Source organism: Labrus mixtus, unplaced genomic scaffold (assembly GCF_963584025.1).
Source record: "Labrus mixtus unplaced genomic scaffold, fLabMix1.1 SCAFFOLD_56, whole genome shotgun sequence".
Taxonomy (NCBI): Eukaryota; Metazoa; Chordata; class Actinopteri; order Labriformes; family Labridae; genus Labrus; species Labrus mixtus.
The window spans coordinates 325001-345000 of record NW_026870131.1 but is presented as its reverse complement, the minus strand read 5'-3'; the positions used below and the strand labels follow the sequence as shown (position 1 = coordinate 345000).

General features: G+C 41.3%; 3 non-coding genes and 4 pseudogenes across 3 annotated transcripts; all 7 read right to left on the bottom strand.

The window, feature by feature from the left end:
* Positions 1-5891: 5891 nt before the first annotated feature.
* Positions 5892-6010, bottom strand: LOC132962398 (5S ribosomal RNA). The gene has a single exon (XR_009668370.1). It is a non-coding gene; the product is annotated as a 5S ribosomal RNA (ribosomal RNA).
* A 123-nt stretch (positions 6011-6133) lies between these two features.
* Positions 6134-6242, bottom strand: LOC132961899 (5S ribosomal RNA; annotated as a pseudogene).
* A 6285-nt stretch (positions 6243-12527) lies between these two features.
* LOC132962397 (5S ribosomal RNA) lies at positions 12528-12646 on the bottom strand. The gene has a single exon (XR_009668369.1). It is a non-coding gene; the product is annotated as a 5S ribosomal RNA (ribosomal RNA).
* A 123-nt stretch (positions 12647-12769) lies between these two features.
* LOC132961898 (5S ribosomal RNA) lies at positions 12770-12878 on the bottom strand (annotated as a pseudogene).
* Positions 12879-19157: 6279 nt separating this feature from the next.
* Positions 19158-19276, bottom strand: LOC132962289 (5S ribosomal RNA). The gene has a single exon (XR_009668262.1). It is a non-coding gene; the product is annotated as a 5S ribosomal RNA (ribosomal RNA).
* A 123-nt stretch (positions 19277-19399) lies between these two features.
* Positions 19400-19508, bottom strand: LOC132961978 (5S ribosomal RNA; annotated as a pseudogene).
* A 365-nt stretch (positions 19509-19873) lies between these two features.
* LOC132962015 (5S ribosomal RNA) lies at positions 19874-19982 on the bottom strand (annotated as a pseudogene).
* Positions 19983-20000: the final 18 nt, after the last annotated feature.

Sequence of the window (20000 nt, the reverse complement as noted above, 5' to 3'; positions counted from 1 at the left end):
CCCCTGATACCCCCAACTCATGACAACTCTTCTGAGTCCCTCCCCCAAAGCAAACACCCCTCTGAAAACAAACCACAAAAACATACAAAAACCCCACAGTATTCTCAAAAAACCACTGAGAAAAAAAAAACCACCAAATCAAATCACCCATTTTCCCCATGACCAAAAAAGAAGCCCTCGTACCAAAAAAACAAAAACAAAATAATTTAGACATCCCACATAATTCCCTCCTCATTTACTCTACACACATTCGCACCTTCCACAAACATTCTCACAAACTCACTCTCATTCGCTATGTACAACAATTTAAGATGTGCTTTCCATTCATTCACAAACATTCTCCACACATTCATTTTCTTACTTTCATACAGTGCATAATTCCTTCTGTTAAAAACCGCTTTTCTTGCAAAAGCCAAAATTATATTCATTACATTGTGATTTTTTTGTTTTGTTCCCACCCCCAACAACACCGACAATTCCCACCCCCTTTCATTCCAACACTCATTCTTACTGCATTTCCCCAACATTTCTCTTATTTTTCCCCAAAAATAAACCAATTCCCCACACGTAACAAACAAATGTATTAAATCCTCATCCGTACTTTCACATACACAACACTTTCTTTCATACCTCTCCTTATGGATCTGATGCAGGACGATGCAGGTGAAGATCCTCCTGTGCCTCAGTTTGAAATCTAGGTCAAATATTGCATGTGGTGTATGCGGAATGTTAATGTTCTTCCATATCATGTTGCTTGTTATGTCCGGGTATGTGTCTGTCCATTTTACTTCGGATGTGGGTTTCTGTATTCTATGTGTGATTGCGCACCTATACCAAATTTTTGTAGTGACATCTGTAATGTTGTGTTTCTTCTCCCCTAGGCACAGGGAGATCCCCCCCACATCGTCCTGCATCACTCCCTCCTTCTCTTTGATTAATTTTTCCCATTCGCTCGACAAAGACAATTTTACATTTGCAAACACTCTCTCAATCACATCCTTTCTGCACACACACCCTTTATTTTTTAAACCCCTCACCACCATTTGTAAATCAAAATCCCCCCCACAGTTCAGTAAATCCCTTATTCTAATATATCCCGCTTTCGACATAGCTTCACACTTAATTACCCTCTCCCCATTTTTAAAATACGGGCTCGAGAGGAAGGGCAGTCGTAGCACTGACCCTCTCGTTCCGCACTCTGGTACAGTCCAGGATGAAACCTGATACCACGCACTGAGTACTTCCTGGAAAAACCGTGGCAAGTGTTTAAATGAATCCGGGTTATTGATCTGGTACAGGTTGTCCTCGTTGTAGAGTCCAAAACTGCACAGATATTGTTTGAAGTGGTTTTTCCAAACTACGTTCCGGTTCTGGTCCATAAATTTGCCTATCAATTTGACTCTTAGTGCTACTTTTTTTGTAAGTAAATCAATCAAAGCTAGCCCCCCCTGATCTTTAGCCCCTATTATTGTTTTGTGAGCTATACTCGCTGCTTTGTTTTTCCAAATAAAGTCCCTAATGGTCTTTGAAATCTCCTTAAAGGCCCAGTCCGGAAGCGTACAAGTACTCAGCGCATGATTCACTTTGGACAACACGAGAGCATTTGTTACGGCTACCCTTCCTCTCAACAATAGACCCCTCGCTTTCCACAAATTCAATGTTTTTTTAATTTTACCCACCACCTCTTTCCATGTTACATCATCACATTCATTCTCATTTTTCCCCATATTCACTCCCAACACTTTTCTTCTCTCACACACCGTTTTAAATCCCCACTTATTAACTAGATTGGATTCCTTACCTAGTAACATAATTTCTGACTTATTTTCATTTACTTTTGCCCCAGATGCTCTTTCATAAGTTTGTACATGTTTTAATATCAATTCTATATTCTCCTCTCCTTTTACCATTATATTCACGTCATCTGCATACTGTATTATTTTTACGTTTTCCTTACCTATACCTTTTATGTTTACGTCTTCCGATATCAGTGCTGCCAGCGGCTCTGCTACCAAGCTGTACAACAGCGCTGACATCGGACATCCTTGTCTCACTGACCTTGATATTTTAAAAGAATCAGTTAGTTCCCCGTTACATTTTATCTTGCTTTCCGCTCCTGTATACAACATATTTATCCATTCTCTCATTCTCTCCCCGAATCCAAACTTCTCTAACACCTTCCCCATGAACCCGTGATCTACTCTGTCAAAAGCTTTATTTAAATCAATCCCTAGCCATATTCCCCCCTCCCCTTCCATATCCCTGACCGTCTGTTTTATTGAAATGATTGAGTCTGCTATGTCTCTGTTTGGTATACTGTATGATTGTGTTTGTTCTATGATTGTTCCTATTACCTCCCTGATTCTATTGGCTATTGTTTTCGCTATGATTTTTTAGTCTGTGTTGAGTAGGCTGATTGGTCTGTAGTTGTCCAGATTTTTATTGTCCCCCTTGTTTTTGTAAAAAATAGTAACCACCCCTTCCCCTAAACTTTTTGGTATATGTTTCACTTTTTCCATATATTTACTCAATTTGTTCACCAAGGGCACCAGCTGCTCTTTGAAAGCTTGGTAGAATTCCGCAGTTAGGCCATCGCTCCCAGGACTTTTGTTTTTGTTTAACCCCTCTAAAGCACTTCTGATTTCTCCCTCTGTAAACTCACAATCACACCACATTTTATCGTCCTCGCTTAGTTTTTTCTTTAAGGCACCCAAAGCTCTGTTCACACTCACGCTATCACACTCCTGTCTCGAAAACAGGCTTTCATAATAGCCCTTTACTATTTCTAAAATTCCCTTTTTATCTGTCACACTTTTACCTACTTCATTTAATAATTCGTTTATTTCTGTTCTTTTTTGTTTTTGTTTTTCCAGACCTAAAAAAAAGGCTGTACTCCTCTCCCCCTCATACATATATTGTATTTTACTCCTAATGGCTGCACCCCTACTCTTTTTAAGTTCAATCACTCCCAACTGTTCTTTTAAATGTATGTATTTTTCGACATCTACATTATCTACACTGTCAAGCGATGCTATTTCCTCACTTAGTTGTTTTCTCAAATTCTCTTCCTTTCTATTTTCTCTCCACTTTTTCTCTTTACTATAATTGATACACTTTTTTTTAATTCTGACTTTTACACTATCCCACCACACATTCATATCTTCACTCTCATTCCACTCATATCCCACATCATTCAACAATCTTTCCATACTTTTCACAAACATTCCATCATCCAGCAAGCTTGCATTAAAGCACCATATCCCTCCTTTACGTACATTCGTTTCTTTTCTAAACGTGATTTCTATTCCAGCGTGATCGCTCCACATATTAGTTTTATATTCAACTTCTTTAATCCACCTCACTACCTCGCATGTCACCAAAGCATAATCTATTCTAGATTGTTTTAATCTATTCAGTACAATTTGTCTCCTGGAGAACACTCTCTCCCATGGATGTAGCAATCTCCAAATATCAATGCATTGTTTCGTTATCATTATATCTTTAAGTGTCCCCCTGCTCACATCCCCCTTAAACACATTATTTTTTGACACATCGGTGGGTGTCATCGCCACATTAAAGTCACCGATTATTATACAATTCCTTTCCCACCATTTGCTTATTGCAATGAAGAATGTTTTCCTTTCTTTTTCTCCATTCGGTGCATATATATTTATGATTCTTATATTTTTCGTTTCATACACACAGTCTATTAATATTATTCTTCCTTCTTTGTCTCCATAAACCAAATTTACCCCTGTTACCCGACCCGTTTTGACTAAAACCGCCACTCCTCTCGCCCTCGACGTGCCATTGGAGCAGAAAATATGGCCCACAAAGTCTTTTTTTATGTCTTCCACCAGGGAATCATCCCACCTGGTCTCCTGCAGGCACAAAACGTCATTCTGCAAGGAGAGAATCGCATGTCTTTTTTCTTTGTTCCTTAGTCCATTCACGTTTATCGAAAATAAATTAAAGGCCATTATCATAAAAATAAAAACAAAAAAAACGGATTTACAGGGGTTATTGTCAGTCATTATTTGTCCTTACATTTCAATTTTTTCACCAACTTTTTTCGTTGTCCAAGACTTAGTCTTTTTTGAGCACTCGCCAGTTCACTCACATCCATTTCGCTGTCCGTTTCATTGGGACTGGTGCTTTTACCCGTATTATTTAGCGTGATTTTTCTCCCTCCCGTCTGTCCAACACCACTCTCAGGCATCTCCCTCCCCTCTGTGCTCATGCTTACCCCCGGGTCTTCTGCCACGTCCCTTCCGTCTCCTTTTTTCCCTCTCTCGCTCGTTTTTCGCTGCTTCTGCTGTCCTCCCTCTCCAGCCAGCTCCGGCGTCTCCAGCTCGCACTCTGACGCCCGTTCTCCTCCGCTCTCTCCGCTCTGCTCCATTTCTCCGTCACTGTTCTCGTCTTCTCTGATCTCCTTCCTGCTTGCTCCGATCACCTCCTTCTCCTCCGCCTCCTCCTCGTACACCTCCTCCACCTCGTCTTCATCCTCGTACACCTCCTCCACCTCGTTCTTGCTTTCCTCTCCGTTCTCACACTCACATTCATTTTCTCTTTTTTTACAGTTTGTGCATTTTGTGCTGTTCGCGCTGCACTCTCGCGCAAAGTGTCCCTGCACCCCACAGTTGTGGCACATAAATTCTGGACACTCTCTCAGGATGTGTCCCGGCTGGATGCACATCCTGCACACTTTTTGTTGTCTATCATGTATTACTCTAAAGTATTCGTTCCCCATCACAGTGTTAAACTTTGTGGAGTAAGGGAGTGACTGTACCTGGTCATTAAATCTGACCCGGACAAACCTCGTTCCGTCAGCTATCATTGTTCCAGGCCACATTCTGCGTTTTATTGGTGATGTCGGTTTCACTCCCCATCCCGTCAGCTTCCAAACTATTTCTTCATCTGTGATATACGCTGGCAGGTTTAAAAAAGACACCACCAGCTCATCATTATTTAGTTCTCTCGCCACGACTCTGGTCTCTCCGATTTTAAATCCATCCAGCAGCCTTTCCTTTCCTTTAATGTTGCTCACCGTCACCTCCAGTTTTTCAGGTCCCAGGGTTCTGCACGCCAGCAGGCCCCCACAGATCATTTTTATGTTGCTCATGACGTGATTTAGAGGAACTTTGTCTCCCACCATTTCAATGTTTAGTGTTAGTTTTCTCTCAAAAGACACTTTTGCTTCCTCTTTTTCTGCTCTCTCGCCACCTCTCCCATTCTCTGCATGCGGAGCAATCAGCCCGCCGCTCCTCTCTCTTCCTCTCTCTCCGTCATCCATTCCGTTCCCTGTTTCATTTGCCGTTTTCATCCGTCCTTTTTGTCCGTCGTTCTTCTCGTTGTCGTTTAATCCATTCCTTTGTTTCAGTGCCATGTTTGTTTGTTCACGTTGTTGTCCGTTCTCTTTTCCTTTTTCCATCTCTCCAGTCCGTGGTCCTGTCATCTTTGTGATCCGTCCGTGTGAGTTTGCTCGCGACATACGAGCAAACATTCACAAAAAACAAAAATTCTTCACAAAATTGTGGAAAAAAAAACAGGAAAAAAAGGTGAAAAGAAAAACGATCCCCCTAACAGTCAGTGACTGCTGGGGGACATTCACTCACAATCTGAGGTATTTAAATAAATCCAAAGCGCATCCAAAAAACAAACAAATTAGTCCAGCTGTCCTGCTCAGTACTGACACGTCAGCTCTCCTTCAGCACCACACAAACTCTGACAGCAAAAGGGGCGTGTTCAGGGTGGTATGGCCGTAAGCCATTATTGTGTGCAGACAGGGGCCTTTTAAACATGTCATGCCCTTGATTCTGCCTGAATTTTTGGACATGTGAATATGTCTCTATATGATAAAAAAAAAAAACATATGATCAAAAAAATGAAAAAGCTTACAGCACATGGTATTCCCAGGCGGTCTCCCATCCAAGTACTAACCAGGCCCGACCCTGCTTAGCTTCCAAGATCGGACGAGATCGGGCTTGTTCAGGGTGGTATGGCCATAAGCCATTATTGTGTGCAGAAAGGGGCCGTTTAAAGATGTCATGCACTTGATTCTGGCTGAATTTTTGTACATGTGAATATGTCTCCATATGATAAAAAAAAAAACATATGATCAAAAAAATGAAAAAGCTTACAGCACCTGGTATTCCCAGGCGGTCTCCCATCCAAGTACTAACCAGACCCGACACTGCTTAGCTTCCGAGATCGGACGAGTTCAGGGTGGTATGGCCTTAAGCCATTATTGTGTGCAGAAAGGGGCCTTTTAAAGATGTCATTCCCTTGATTCTGGCTGAATTTTTGGACATGTGAATATGTCTCCATATGATAAAAAATAAAAATATGATCAAAAAAATGAAAAAGCTTACAGCACCTGGTATTCCCAGGCGGTCTCCCATCCAAATACTAACCAGGCACGACCCTGCTTAGCTTCCAAGATCGGACGAGATCGGGCGTGTTTTTTTTTTTTTTTATCTTTTATTATCAAAATTACAAAAACATTTATAATTCTTTCACATCATTTACAACAAATGCTATTACAATACATACACCCTCTAAATTAAACCTCCCCTCTGACGCAAACGGCACCCTAAAAACAATAAAAACATAGCATCAGGAAAAAAAACTCAAACCACCCCTGATACCCCCAACTCATGAAAACTCTTCTGAGTCCCTCCCCCAAAGCAAACACCCCTCTGAAAACAAACCACAAAAACATACAAAAACCCCACAGTATTCTCAAAAAACCACTGAGAAAAAAAAAACCACCAAATCAAATCACCCATTTTCCCATGACCAAAAAAGAAGCCCTCGTACCAAAAAAACAAAAACAAAATAATTTAGACATCCCACATAATTCCCTCCTCATTTACTCTACACACATTCGCACCTTCCACAAACATTCTCACAAACTCACTCTCATTCGCTATGTACAACAATTTAAGATGTGCTTTCCATTCATTCACAAACATTCTCCACACATTCATTTTCTTACTTTCATACAGTGCATAATTCCTTCTGTTAAAAACCGCTTTTCTTGCAAAAGCCAAAATTATATTCATTACATTGTGATTTTTTTGTTTTGTTCCCACCCCCAACAACACCGACAATTCCCACCCCCTTTCATTCCAACACTCATTCTTACTGCATTTCCCCAACATTTCTCTTATTTTTCCCCAAAAATAAACCAATTCCCCACACGTAACAAACAAATGTATTAAATCCTCATCCGTACTTTCACATACACAACACTTTCTTTCATACCTCTCCTTATGGATCTGATGCAGGACGATGCAGGTGAAGATCCTCCTGTGCCTCAGTTTGAAATCTAGGTCAAATATTGCATGTGGTGTATGCGGAATGTTAATGTTCTTCCATATCATGTTGCTTGTTATGTCCGGGTATGTGTCTGTCCATTTTACTTCGGATGTGGGTTTCTGTATTCTATGTGTGATTGCGCACCTATACCAAATTTTTGTAGTGACATCTGTAATGTTGTGTTTCTTCTCCCCTAGGCACAGGGAGATCCCCCCCACATCGTCCTGCATCACTCCCTCCTTCTCTTTGATTAATTGTTCCCATTCGCTCGACAAAGACAATTTTACATTTGCAAACACTCTCTCAATCACATCCTTTCTGCACACACACCCTTTATTTTTTAAACCCCTCACCACCATTTGTAAATCAAAATCCCCCCCACAGTTCAGTAAATCCCTTATTCTAATATATCCCGCTTTCGACATAGCTTCACACTTAATTACCCTCTCCCCATTTTTAAAATACGGGCTCGAGAGGAAGGGCAGTCGTAGCACTGACCCTCTCGTTCCGCACTCTGGTACAGTCCAGGATGAAACCTGATACCACGCACTGAGTACTTCCTGGAAAAACCGTGGCAAGTGTTTAAATGAATCCGGGTTATTGATCTGGTACAGGTTGTCCTCGTTGTAGAGTCCAAAACTGCACAGATATTGTTTGAAGTGGTTTTTCCAAACTACGTTCCGGTTCTGGTCCATAAATTTGCCTATCAATTTGACTCTTAGTGCTACTTTTTTTGTAAGTAAATCAATCAAAGCTAGCCCCCCCTGATCTTTAGCCCCTATTATTGTTTTGTGAGCTATACTCGCTGCTTTGTTTTTCCAAATAAAGTCCCTAATGGTCTTTGAAATCACCTTAAAGGCCCAGTCCGGAAGCGTACAAGTACTCAGCGCATGATTCACTTTGGACAACACGAGAGCATTTGTTACGGCTACCCTTCCTCTCAACAATAGACCCCTCGCTTTCCACAAATTCAATGTTTTTTTAATTTTACCCACCACCTCTTTCCATGTTACATCATCACATTCATTCTCATTTTTCCCCATATTCACTCCCAACACTTTTCTTCTCTCACACACCGTTTTAAATCCCCACTTATTAACTAGATTGGATTCCTTACCTAGTAACATAATTTCTGACTTATTTTCATTTACTTTTGCCCCAGATGCTCTTTCATAAGTTTGTACATGTTTTAATATCAATTCTATATCCTCCTCTCCTTTTACCATTATATTCACGTCATCTGCATACTGTATTATTTTTACGTTTTCCTTACCTATACCTTTTATGTTTACGTCTTCCGATATCAGTGCTGCCAGCGGCTCTGCTACCAAGCTGTACAACAGCGCTGACATCGGACATCCTTGTCTCACTGACCTTGATATTTTAAAAGAATCAGTTAGTTCCCCGTTACATTTTATCTTGCTTTCCGCTCCTGTATACAACATATTTATCCATTCTCTCATTCTCTCCCCGAATCCAAACTTCTCTAACACCTTCCCCATGAACCCGTGATCTACTCTGTCAAAAGCTTTATTTAAATCAATCCCTAGCCATATTCCCCCCTCCCCTTCCATATCCCTGACCGTCTGTTTTATTGAAATGATTGAGTCTGCTATGTCTCTGTTTGGTATACTGTATGATTGTGTTTGTTCTATGATTGTTCCTATTACCTCCCTGATTCTATTGGCTATTGTTTTCGCTATGATTTTGTAGTCTGTGTTGAGTAGGCTGATTGGTCTGTAGTTGTCCAGATTTTTATTGTCCCCCTTGTTTTTGTAAAAAATAGTAACCACCCCTTCCCCTAAACTTTTTGGTATATGTTTCACTTTTTCCATATATTTACTCAATTTGTTCACCAAGGGCACCAGCTGCTCTTTGAAAGCTTGGTAGAATTCCGCAGTTAGGCCATCGCTCCCAGGACTTTTGTTTTTGTTTAACCCCTCTAAAGCACTTCTGATTTCTCCCTCTGTAAACTCACAATCACACCACATTTTATCGTCCTCGCTTAGTTTTTTCTTTAAGGCACCCAAAGCTCTGTTCACACTCACGCTATCACACTCCTGTCTCGAAAACAGGCTTTCATAATAGCCCTTTACTATTTCTAAAATTCCCTTTTTATCTGTCACACTTTTACCTGCTTCATTTAATAATTCGTTTATTTCTGTTCTTTTTTGTTTTTGTTTTTCCAGACCTAAAAAAAAGGCTGTACTCCTCTCCCCCTCATACATATATTGTATTTTACTCCTAATGGCTGCACCCCTACTCTTTTTAAGTTCAATCACTCCCAACTGTTCTTTTAAATGTATGTATTTTTCGACATCTACATTATCTACACTGTCAAGCGATGCTATTTCCTCACTTAGTTGTTTTCTCAAATTCTCTTCCTTTCTATTTTCTCTCCACTTTTTCTCTTTACTATAATTGATACACTTTTTTTTAATTCTGACTTTTACACTATCCCACCACACATTCATATCTTCACTCTCATTCCACTCATATCCCACATCATTCAACAATCTTTCCATACTTTTCACAAACATTCCATCATCCAGCAAGCTTGCATTAAAGCACCATATCCCTCCTTTACGTACATTCGTTTCTTTTCTAAACGTGATTTCTATTCCAGCGTGATCGCTCCACATATTAGTTTTATATTCAACTTCTTTAATCCACCTCACTACCTCGCATGTCACCAAAGCATAATCTATTCTAGATTGTTTTAATCTATTCAGTACAATTTGTCTCCTGGAGAACACTCTCTCCCATGGATGTAGCAATCTCCAAATATCAATGCATTGTTTCGTTATCATTATATCTTTAAGTGTCCCCCTGCTCACATCCCCCTTAAACACATTATTTTTTGACACATCGGTGGGTGTCATCGCCACATTAAAGTCACCGATTATTATACAATTCCTTTCCCACCATTTGCTTATTGCAATGAAGAATGTTTTCCTTTCTTTTTCTCCATTCGGTGCATATATATTTATGATTCTTATATTTTTCGTTTCATACACACAGTCTATTACTATTATTCTTCCTTCTTTGTCTCCATAAACCAAATTTACCCCTGTTACCCGACCCGTTTTGACTAAAACCGCCACTCCTCTCGCCCTCGACGTGCCATTGGAGCAGAAAATATGGCCCACAAAGTCTTTTTTTATGTCTTCCACCAGGGAATCATCCCACCTGGTCTCCTGCAGGCACAAAACGTCATTCTGCAAGGAGAGAATCGCATGTCTTTTTTCTTTGTTCCTTAGTCCATTCACGTTTATCGAAAATAAATTAAAGGCCATTATCATAAAAATAAAAACAAAAAAAACGGATTTACAGGGGTTATTGTCAGTCATTATTTGTCCTTACATTTCAATTTTTTCACCAACTTTTTTCGTTGTCCAAGACTTAGTCTTTTTTGAGCACTCGCCAGTTCACTCACATCCATTTCGCTGTCCGTTTCATTGGGACTGGTGCTTTTACCCGTATTATTTAGCGTGATTTTTCTCCCTCCCGTCTGTCCAACACCACTCTCAGGCATCTCCCTCCCCTCTGTGCTCATGCTTACCCCCGGGTCTTCTGCCACGTCCCTTCCGTCTCCTTTTTTCCCTCTCTCGCTCGTTTTTCGCTGCTTCTGCTGTCCTCCCTCTCCAGCCAGCTCCGGCGTCTCCAGCTCGCACTCTGACGCCCGTTCTCCTCCGCTCTCTCCGCTCTGCTCCATTTCTCCGTCACTGTTCTCGTCTTCTCTGATCTCCTTCCTGCTTGCTCCGATCACCTCCTTCTCCTCCGCCTCCTCCTCGTACACCTCCTCCGCCTCGTCTTCATCCTCGTACACCTCCTCCACCTCGTTCTTGCTTTCCTCTCCGTTCTCACACTCACATTCATTTTCTCTTTTTTTACAGTTTGTGCATTTTGTGCTGTTCGCGCTGCACTCTCGCGCAAAGTGTCCCTGCACCCCACAGTTGTGGCACATAAATTCTGGACACTCTCTCAGGATGTGTCCCGGCTGGATGCACATCCTGCACACTTTTTGTTGTCTATCATGTATTACTCTAAAGTATTCGTTCCCCATCACAGTGTTAAACTTTGTGGAGTAAGGGAGTGACTGTACCTGGTCATTAAATCTGACCCGGACAAACCTCGTTCCGTCAGCTATCATTGTTCCAGGCCACATTCTGCGTTTTATTGGTGATGTCGGTTTCACTCCCCATCCCGTCAGCTTCCAAACTATTTCTTCATCTGTGATATACGCTGGCAGGTTTAAAAAAGACACCACCAGCTCATCATTATTTAGTTCTCTCGCCACGACTCTGGTCTCTCCGATTTTAAATCCATCCAGCAGCCTTTCCTTTCCTTTAATGTTGCTCACCGTCACCTCCAGTTTTTCAGGTCCCAGGGTTCTGCACGCCAGCAGGCCCCCACAGATCATTTTTATGTTGCTCATGACGTGATTTAGAGGAACTTTGTCTCCCACCATTTCAATGTTTAGTGTTAGTTTTCTCTCAAAAGACACTTTTGCTTCCTCTTTTTCTGCTCTCTCGCCACCTCTCCCATTCTCTGCATGCGGAGCAATCAGCCCGCCGCTCCTCTCTCTTCCTCTCTCTCCGTCATCCATTCCGTTCCCTGTTTCATTTGCCGTTTTCATCCGTCCTTTTTGTCCGTCGTTCTTCTCGTTGTCGTTTAATCCATTCCTTTGTTTCAGTGCCATGTTTGTTTGTTCACGTTGTTGTCCGTTCTCTTTTCCTTTTTCCATCTCTCCAGTCCGTGGTCCTGTCATCTTTGTGATCCGTCCGTGTGAGTTTGCTCGCGACATACGAGCAAACATTCACAAAAAACAAAAATTCTTCACAAAATTGTGGAAAAAAAAACAGGAAAAAAAGGTGAAAAGAAAAACGATCCCCCTAACAGTCAGTGACTGCTGGGGGACATTCACTCACAATCTGAGGTATTTAAATAAATCCAAAGCGCATCCAAAAAACAAACAAATTAGTCCAGCTGTCCTGCTCAGTACTGACACGTCAGCTCTCCTTCAGCACCACACAAACTCTGACAGCAAAAGGGGCGTGTTCAGGGTGGTATGGCCGTAAGCCATTATTGTGTGCAGACAGGGGCCTTTTAAACATGTCATGCCCTTGATTCTGCCTGAATTTTTGGACATGTGAATATGTCTCTATATGATAAAAAAAAAAAACATATGATCAAAAAAATGAAAAAGCTTACAGCACATGGTATTCCCAGGCGGTCTCCCATCCAAGTACTAACCAGGCCCGACCCTGCTTAGCTTCCAAGATCGGACGAGATCGGGCTTGTTCAGGGTGGTATGGCCATAAGCCATTATTGTGTGCAGAAAGGGGCCGTTTAAAGATGTCATGCACTTGATTCTGGCTGAATTTTTGTACATGTGAATATGTCTCCATATGATAAAAAAAAAAACATATGATCAAAAAAATGAAAAAGCTTACAGCACCTGGTATTCCCAGGCGGTCTCCCATCCAAGTACTAACCAGACCCGACACTGCTTAGCTTCCGAGATCGGACGAGTTCAGGGTGGTATGGCCTTAAGCCATTATTGTGTGCAGAAAGGGGCCTTTTAAAGATGTCATTCCCTTGATTCTGGCTGAATTTTTGGACATGTGAATATGTCTCCATATGATAAAAAATAAAAATATGATCAAAAAAATGAAAAAGCTTACAGCACCTGGTATTCCCAGGCGGTCTCCCATCCAAATACTAACCAGGCACGACCCTGCTTAGCTTCCAAGATCGGACGAGATCGGGCGTGTTTTTTTTTTTTTTTATCTTTTATTATCAAAATTACAAAAACATTTATAATTCTTTCACATCATTTACAACAAATGCTATTACAATACATACACCCTCTAAATTAAACCTCCCCTCTGACGCAAACGGCACCCTAAAAACAATAAAAACATAGCATCAGGAAAAAAAACTCAAACCACCCCTGATACCCCCAACTCATGAAAACTCTTCTGAGTCCCTCCCCCAAAGCAAACACCCCTCTGAAAACAAACCACAAAAACATACAAAAACCCCACAGTATTCTCAAAAAACCACTGAGAAAAAAAAAACCACCAAATCAAATCACCCATTTTCCCATGACCAAAAAAGAAGCCCTCGTACCAAAAAAACAAAAACAAAATAATTTAGACATCCCACATAATTCCCTCCTCATTTACTCTACACACATTCGCACCTTCCACAAACATTCTCACAAACTCACTCTCATTCGCTATGTACAACAATTTAAGATGTGCTTTCCATTCATTCACAAACATTCTCCACACATTCATTTTCTTACTTTCATACAGTGCATAATTCCTTCTGTTAAAAACCGCTTTTCTTGCAAAAGCCAAAATTATATTCATTACATTGTGATTTTTTTGTTTTGTTCCCACCCCCAACAACACCGACAATTCCCACCCCCTTTCATTCCAACACTCATTCTTACTGCATTTCCCCAACATTTCTCTTATTTTTCCCCAAAAATAAACCAATTCCCCACACGTAACAAACAAATGTATTAAATCCTCATCCGTACTTTCACATACACAACACTTTCTTTCATACCTCTCCTTATGGATCTGATGCAGGACGATGCAGGTGAAGATCCTCCTGTGCCTCAGTTTGAAATCTAGGTCAAATATTGCATGTGGTGTATGCGGAATGTTAATGTTCTTCCATATCATGTTGCTTGTTATGTCCGGGTATGTGTCTGTCCATTTTACTTCGGATGTGGGTTTCTGTATTCTATGTGTGATTGCGCACCTATACCAAATTTTTGTAGTGACATCTGTAATGTTGTGTTTCTTCTCCCCTAGGCACAGGGAGATCCCCCCCACATCGTCCTGCATCACTCCCTCCTTCTCTTTGATTAATTGTTCCCATTCGCTCGACAAAGACAATTTTACATTTGCAAACACTCTCTCAATCACATCCTTTCTGCACACACACCCTTTATTTTTTAAACCCCTCACCACCATTTGTAAATCAAAATCCCCCCCACAGTTCAGTAAATCCCTTATTCTAATATATCCCGCTTTCGACATAGCTTCACACTTAATTACCCTCTCCCCATTTTTAAAATACGGGCTCGAGAGGAAGGGCAGTCGTAGCACTGACCCTCTCGTTCCGCACTCTGGTACAGTCCAGGATGAAACCTGATACCACGCACTGAGTACTTCCTGGAAAAACCGTGGCAAGTGTTTAAATGAATCCGGGTTATTGATCTGGTACAGGTTGTCCTCGTTGTAGAGTCCAAAACTGCACAGATATTGTTTGAAGTGGTTTTTCCAAACTACGTTCCGGTTCTGGTCCATAAATTTGCCTATCAATTTGACTCTTAGTGCTACTTTTTTTGTAAGTAAATCAATCAAAGCTAGCCCCCCCTGATCTTTAGCCCCTATTATTGTTTTGTGAGCTATACTCGCTGCTTTGTTTTTCCAAATAAAGTCCCTAATGGTCTTTGAAATCACCTTAAAGGCCCAGTCCGGAAGCGTACAAGTACTCAGCGCATGATTCACTTTGGACAACACGAGAGCATTTGTTACGGCTACCCTTCCTCTCAACAATAGACCCCTCGCTTTCCACAAATTCAATGTTTTTTTAATTTTACCCACCACCTCTTTCCATGTTACATCATCACATTCATTCTCATTTTTCCCCATATTCACTCCCAACACTTTTCTTCTCTCACACACCGTTTTAAATCCCCACTTATTAACTAGATTGGATTCCTTACCTAGTAACATAATTTCTGACTTATTTTCATTTACTTTTGCCCCAGATGCTCTTTCATAAGTTTGTACATGTTTTAATATCAATTCTATATCCTCCTCTCCTTTTACCATTATATTCACGTCATCTGCATACTGTATTATTTTTACGTTTTCCTTACCTATACCTTTTATGTTTACGTCTTCCGATATCAGTGCTGCCAGCGGCTCTGCTACCAAGCTGTACAACAGCGCTGACATCGGACATCCTTGTCTCACTGACCTTGATATTTTAAAAGAATCAGTTAGTTCCCCGTTACATTTTATCTTGCTTTCCGCTCCTGTATACAACATATTTATCCATTCTCTCATTCTCTCCCCGAATCCAAACTTCTCTAACACCTTCCCCATGAACCCGTGATCTACTCTGTCAAAAGCTTTATTTAAATCAATCCCTAGCCATATTCCCCCCTCCCCTTCCATATCCCTGACCGTCTGTTTTATTGAAATGATTGAGTCTGCTATGTCTCTGTTTGGTATACTGTATGATTGTGTTTGTTCTATGATTGTTCCTATTACCTCCCTGATTCTATTGGCTATTGTTTTCGCTATGATTTTGTAGTCTGTGTTGAGTAGGCTGATTGGTCTGTAGTTGTCCAGATTTTTATTGTCCCCCTTGTTTTTGTAAAAAATAGTAACCACCCCTTCCCCTAAACCTTTTGGTATATGTTTCACTTTTTCCATATATTTACTCAATTTGTTCACCAAGGGCACCAGCTGCTCTTTGAAAGCTTGGTAGAATTCCGCAGTTAGGCCATCGCTCCCAGGACTTTTGTTTTTGTTTAACCCCTCTAAAGCACTTCTGATTTCTCCCTCTGTAAACTCACAATCACACCACATTTTATCGTCCTCGCTTAGTTTTTTCTTTAAGGCACCCAAAGCTCTGTTCACACTCACGCTATCACACTCCTGTCTCGAAAACAGGCTTTCATAATAGCCCTTTACTATTTCTAAAATTCCCTTTTTATCTGTCACACTTTTACCTGCTTCATTTAATAATTCGTTTATTTCTGTTCTTTTTTGTTTTTGTTTTTCCAGACCTAAAAAAAAGGCTGTACTCCTCTCCCCCTCATACATATATTGTATTTTACTCCTAATGGCTGCACCCCTACTCTTTTTAAGTTCAATCACTCCCAACTGTTCTTTTAAATGTATGTATTTTTCGACATCTACATTATCTACACTGTCAAGCGATGCTATTTCCTCACTTAGTTGTTTTCTCAAATTCTCTTCCTTTCTATTTTCTCTCCACTTTTTCTCTTTACTATAATTGATACACTTTTTTTTAATTCTGACTTTTACACTATCCCACCACACATTCATATCTTCACTCTCATTCCACTCATATCCCACATCATTCAACAATCTTTCCATACTTTTCACAAACATTCCATCATCCAGCAAGCTTGCATTAAAGCACCATATCCCTCCTTTACGTACATTCGTTTCTTTTCTAAACGTGATTTCTATTCCAGCGTGATCGCTCCACATATTAGTTTTATATTCAACTTCTTTAATCCACCTCACTACCTCGCATGTCACCAAAGCATAATCTATTCTAGATTGTTTTAATCTATTCAGTACAATTTGTCTCCTGGAGAACACCCTCTCCCATGGATGTAGCAATCTCCAAATATCAATGCATTGTTTCGTTATCATTATATCTTTAAGTGTCCCCCTGCTCACATCCCCCTTAAACACATTATTTTTTGACACATCGGTGGGTGTCATCGCCACATTAAAGTCACCGATTATTATACAATTCCTTTCCCACCATTTGCTTATTGCAATGAAGAATGTTTTCCTTTCTTTTTCTCCATTCGGTGCATATATATTTATGATTCTTATATTTTTCGTTTCATACACACAGTCTATTACTATTATTCTTCCTTCTTTGTCTCCATAAACCAAATTTACCCCTGTTACCCGACCCGTTTTGACTAAAACCGCCACTCCTCTCGCCCTCGACGTGCCATTGGAGCAGAAAATATGGCCCACAAAGTCTTTTTTTATGTCTTCCACCAGGGAATCATCCCACCTGGTCTCCTGCAGGCACAAAACGTCATTCTGCAAGGAAAGAATCGCATGTCTTTTTTCTTTGTTCCTTAGTCCATTCACGTTTATCGAAAATAAATTAAAGGCCATTATCATAAAAATAAAAACAAAAAAAACGGATTTACAGGGGTTATTGTCAGTCATTATTTGTCCTTACATTTCAATTTTTTCACCAACTTTTTTCGTTGTCCAAGACTTAGTCTTTTTTGCGCACTCGCCAGTTCACTCACATCCATTTCGCTGTCCGTTTCATTGGGACTGGTGCTTTTACCCGTATTATTTAGAGTGATTTTTCTCCCTCCCGCCTGTCCAACACCACTCTCAGGCATCTCCCTCCCCTCTGTGCTCATGCTTACCCCCGGGTCTTCTGCCACGTCCCTTCCGTCTCCTTTTTTCCCTCTCTCGCTCGTTTTTCGCTGCTTCTGCTGTCCTCCCTCTCCAGCCAGCTCCGGCGTCTCCAGCTCGCACTCTGACGCCCGTTCTCCTCCGCTCTCTCCGCTCTGCTCCATTTCTCCGTCACTGTTCTCGTCTTCTCTGATCTCCTTCCTGCTTGCTCCGATCACCTCCTTCTCCTCCGCCTCCTCCTCGTACACCTCCTCCGCCTCGTCTTCATCCTCGTACACCTCCTCCACCTCGTTCTTGCTTTCCTCTCCGTTCTCACACTCACATTCATTTTCTCTTTTTTTACAGTTTGTGCATTTTGTGCTGTTCGCGCTGCACTCTCGCGCAAAGTGTCCCTGCACCCCACAGTTGTGGCACATAAATTCTGGACACTCTCTCAGGATGTGTCCCGGCTGGATGCACATCCTGCACACTTTTTGTTGTCTATCATGTATTACTCTAAAGTATTCGTTCCCCATCACAGTGTTAAACTTTGTGGAGTAAGGGAGTGACTGTACCTGGTCATTAAATCTGACCCGGACAAACCTCGTTCCGTCAGCTATCATTGTTCCAGGCCACATTCTGCGTTTTATTGGTGATGTCGGTTTCACTCCCCATCCCGTCAGCTTCCAAACTATTTCTTCATCTGTGATATACGCTGGCAGGTTTAAAAAAGACACCACCAGCTCATCATTATTTAGTTCTCTCGCCACGACTCTGGTCTCTCCGATCTTAAATCCATCCAGCAGCCTTTCCTTTCCTTTAATGTTGCTCACCGTCACCTCCAGTTTTTCAGGTCCCAGGGTTCTGCACGCCAGCAGGCCCCCACAGATCATTTTTATGTTGCTCATGACGTGATTTAGAGGAACTTTGTCTCCCACCATTTCAATGTTTAGTGTTAGTTTTCTCTCAAAAGACACTTTTGCTTCCTCTTTTTCTGCTCTCTCGCCACCTCTCCCATTCTCTGCATGCGGAGCAATCAGCCCGCCGCTCCTCTCTCTTCCTCTCTCTCCGTCATCCATTCCGTTCCCTGTTTCATTTGCCGTTTTCATCCGTCCTTTTTGTCCGTCGTTCTTCTCGTTGTCGTTTAATCCATTCCTTTGTTTCAGTGCCATGTTTGTTTGTTCACGTTGTTGTCCGTTCTCTTTTCCTTTTTCCATCTCTCCAGTCCGTGGTCCTGTCATCTTTGTGATCCGTCCGTGTGAGTTTGCTCGCGACATACGAGCAAACATTCACAAAAAACAAAAATTCTTCACAAAATTGTGGAAAAAAAACAGGAAAAAAAGGTGAAAAGAAAAACGATCCCCCTAACAGTCAGTGACTGCTGGGGGACATTCACTCACAATCTGAGGTATTTAAATAAATCCAAAGCGCATCCAAAAAACAAACAAATTAGTCCAGCTGTCCTGCTCAGTACTGACACGTCAGCTCTCCTTCAGCACCACACAAACTCTGACAGCAAAAGGGGCGTGTTCAGGGTGGTATGGCCGTAAGCCATCATTGTGTGCAGACAGGGGCCTTTTAAAGATGTCATGCCCTTGATTCTGGCTGAATTTTTGGACATGTGAATATGTCTCTATATGATAAAAAAAAACATGATCAAAAAAATGAAAAAGCTTACAGCACCTGGTATTCCCAGGCGGTCTCCCATCCAAGTACTAACCAGGCCCGACCCTGCTTAGCTTCTGAGATCGAACAAGATCGGGCGTGTTCAGGGTGGTATGGCCGTAAGCCATTATTGTCTACAGACAGGGGCCTTTTAAAGATGTCATGCCCTTGATTCTGGCTGAATTTTTGTACATGTGAATATGTCTCTCTATGATAAAAAAAAAACATATGATCAAAAAAATAAAAAAAGCTTACAGCGTCTGTTATTCCCAGGCGGTCTCCCATCCAAGTACTAACCAGGCCCGACCCTGCTTAGCGTCCAAGATTGGACGAGTTCAGGGTGGTTTGGCCGTAAGCCATTATTGTGTGCAGAAAGGGGCCTTTTAAAGATGTCATGCCCTTGATTCTGGCTGAATTTTTGGACATGTGAATATGTCTCTATATGATAAAAAAAAAACATATGATCAAAAAAATGAAACAGCTTACAGCATTTGGTATTCCACAGGCGGTCTCCCATCCAAGTACTAACGAGGCCCGACCCTGCTTAGTTTCCGAGATCGGACGAAAACGGACGAGTTCAGGGTGGTTTGACTGTAAGCCATTATTGTGTGCAGAAAGGGGCCTTTTAAAGATGTCATGCCCTTGATTCTGGTTGAATTTTTGGACATGTGAATATGTCTCTATATGATAAAAAAAAATCATATGATCAAAAAAAATTAAAAAGCTAACAGCACCTGTTATTCCCAGGCGGTCTCCCATCCAAGTACTAACCAGGCCCGACCCTGTTTAGCTTCCGAGATCGGACGAGTTCATGGTGGTATGTCCTTAAGCCATTATTGTATGCAGAAA